Source organism: Aplysia californica, unplaced genomic scaffold (assembly GCF_000002075.1).
Source record: "Aplysia californica isolate F4 #8 unplaced genomic scaffold, AplCal3.0 scaffold00166, whole genome shotgun sequence".
Taxonomy (NCBI): Eukaryota; Metazoa; Mollusca; class Gastropoda; order Aplysiida; family Aplysiidae; genus Aplysia; species Aplysia californica.
In genome coordinates this window covers 375,070-378,707 of record NW_004797436.1, presented here as the reverse complement: position 1 = coordinate 378,707, position 3,638 = coordinate 375,070, and positions in this window count along the sequence as shown.

The window sequence follows — 3,638 nt, the reverse complement described above, 5'->3', positions numbered from 1 at the left end:
AGAGAGAAAGAGAGAGAGAGAAATGCACGCACACCCAAACACAGACACACTGACACACAGACACAGACACACACACACACACGTACACACACACACACACACACACACACACACACACTCGCGCACATATACCCACAAACACACATATGGCCCCCACCGCTAATCCCTCCAACTACGTCGATCCTCAGCTCTTTGAGGACGTATTATTCTGATCTTTCAACTCCGCTTAAACTCAAAGACGTTCTGTTCTTACAAAGAAGAATCATAATAGTACCAAGACCACTATTCACACATTTTTTTTACGATTTGATTTTCCTTATCTTAAACTTCAAAAGGCGAAAATACAACTCGCATACTATAAATTATGCAAAAGAGTGTTTCAAAAATGTGCTCCAAAATGGCATCAGTTTGGTCAAGTCCAACACATTGTGCACGTTATGTCCTTAATAAGTTAACTCCAACTTTTTGTTGGTCTTGCACTAACCTGTACAGGAACCCTCAGGCTTACGCGCACCCCATAGCCCTGCTGCTGGTTTTTCCGTTCGCTTAGGTTCTTATTTCAGATCCTTGATGATATTACTAACCATCATATAGAGATCAAACAGAACCATCAATATTTCCCAGTAAAATAGAAAAGGCACTCAAGAACAGCCCCAAGAACAAAGCCCCAGGACCAGATGACATCACAGCGGAAACCATAAGAGCTTGTGGAAACTCCGGTATACTGTGGCTGAGGCGAATTTTCAACAGAGCCTGGGAACAAAGAAAATGCCCAGAAGACTGGCAGAAAGCCATAGCGGTACCATATGGAAAAAAGGGGCAACAAACGCAACTGCACAACATATAGAGGCATCTCATTGGTAAGCCACTCAGGAAAAATAGAATGCAAAGATATCAGAGGAGCGCATAAGACCTATTGTATAGAGAAATCTCCGAAAGGGAAGAGGATGCACGTATGCCGTATTCGCATTACGACAGATATGCGAGAAAACAATCGAACACAACAAATAATCCAACATCGTCTTTATAGACCAGGGGAAGGCTTTTGACAGAGTAAGCCATTCAAAACTCTGAAAGACACTCGAAAAGTATGGCGTCAGAGGACAAATGTTAGATAATGTCAGAGCTCCATATACCAACAGCAGAAGCTCAGTAAGAACGAATGAAGGCAATACAGACAGGTTCAAAGTAGGATCTGGAGTACTGTTTATTATATATATGGATACAATAACGCAAGAAGCAAACCAAAGCCCAGAAAGTCTAAATGAATTTCTGTTCGCAGACGACCAATGTCTTATTCATCATGACCAACAAAGCCTCCAAAATCATACTACCGAATTCAACATGAAAATAAGCACATCAAAAACAGAAGTTATGAAAGTAAGCCGAAACCATAGTCCCCTGAACATCCATGTCAATAGCAAACAACTGAAACGGGTGAAGGAGTTTAAATATCTTGGCAGCACTTTTTCTGAAAACAGGTCCATAGACAGAGAAATAGAAATGCGAATTTAAAAAGCCAACGCTGTCACCTACCAGCTCGCACCCCGCCTATCTCATCCAAATATCTCCATGGGCACAAAGAGACAGCGTATCACCTCAATAGGCATATTGTTATCAGTGCCAGATTTGGATCTTAAGCAAAACCCATGAAAGCAAAATCATTGTATGCGATATGAAATGTCTCCGAAACAAAATTAACATCACAAGACGAGACAGGCAGAGAAATGAAAAAGTAAGAGCAGCCATCGGCCCTGAGTCCTGCCTGCTTTACATAAAAGACAGAGGATAAAATGGTTTGGCCACGCTGTTACGCATGTCACCTGACCAGCCAGCCTCGAGAGCCTACAACACCAAGCACTCAGGCTATAAAGGAAGAGGAAGGCCACGCAAAAAGTGGATCGAGGGTGTCAAGGAAACCCTAAGAAAACATAACATCACAACTGAAAGAGCTGCGGAGCTGGCCTACCATAGAAAACTGCATCTCCCCTCGACGCTTAACGGCAACAGAGGATGAAAAAGTAAAAGTAAAGTAGATGATATTACCACGCAGATTCTCGCAAAAAGCGTTTTGATTAATTTATCTGAAAGCTTTACATTAGATTAGAGAAGTCTCTTACTTTGAAGTAGTAGTGCTAAGACGTTCTCAGCTGGTTCTCTAAGTGCAAGAGCCGCAAATAGTTTGTGTTATTTCTTTCATCTTTTATATATCAAAATATCGACTTCAGCCAGAACATAGATGATAAAAGGGCACCGAAATTCCGGAGGTGAATATTGATGATATCTTTATTACTGGCTAGTTTTCTGTCTTTGGGTGGACGTTAAGATATGTATGACGAGGAGTGAACCAACCTATTCACTTGAAAACATAACAGTTCAGTTTTCATCTCAATCCCCTGGTAAGCTTCACGTTGAGTGATCGTCGAGGACTTTACTCATTTACAATTTTACAAACTTTTTCCTGCGAGAGGTTTGAGGGCACCACCGGTAGGTTCTTCTTTTTTACTTTCCCTCTGTTGCTTTTGTCTGTCTGTCTTGACTTTTTCTAGCACTAAATGACCATTATTGTGTTGATGTGCTTCGCATTACTCAAACAAATAAACAAACAAACTTTTTCCTCTCACTTTGTCCCTTGTTCCCTTATGTTTATTTCAAAATTGATTTTCTGGCTTCTTTATTGTCGTATTTATTTGGTTACTTATTTGTTAGTTGAAAAATAATGATATCCCAAAACAGCCAGACAAAAGAGGATCAAATGACAAAAGTAGCCGTCCATTATGTTTGAAAAAAATTTTGTTTACCAGCTGTTCTTAAACACCCAATTAGAAGCGGGAAATTGTGAGCTTTTGAAGCACTATTACACCGGAAGTGGAAATGGAAAACAGAAAAGCCTAGACTCGCACAGACTGTAAAACATGAAACACGCACTCCTGAAAATGAAGCAAAATTATGGCAGAGCAAAACATTCATGGTGTTTTATCTTGTGCACCTTTGAGCTTGAAGAGAGAGTGGGAAAGGAAGGGAGAGTACTCGGTAAACTGACAAAATTGGGGGCGGAAGTGACACCAAGATCTTGTCCGTCATACATAAATTTTTTTCCGCACAAAGGAGGCATTTCGGCACGAATATAATTATTTCTTTCTAGTGAGCGATTTGGAACAGGGTAAACTATATTGCGAGATTAGGACAGACTGTATCTGGTTTAATCACGAGCTTACCAAACGGTCGGCAAGTTGTTCAGGATTTTTGCTAAGGTTTTAGAAGCATTTCTGGTCAAAGTTCAGATTAGTCTTGACTGAACACATAAAATGATTTATTTACCAGAGATTCGTCAAGTTATTGGGATGTGTACCTTTCATCATAAGTGTGAGCTTTCGATGAAAACTGCTAGTATCATCTTCATGGTAGGATTAGTATAACTTAGTTAAAGCAAAGCTTGAACATTACAAAGTGGGTCAACCCTATATTCTAGTTATCGAGAAACTCTTGTAGCGACCGACCGAACCTGTATTGTTTATTGTTTGCCAGGAAGTGAAATATATTACATTCAAGGGGTAGAAGCAAAGATTGTTCTTAAAGATGTTCTTTTTTAAAAGAAATAGACTAAAACTATCTCAGTAGCGCCTGATCAAGGGCTA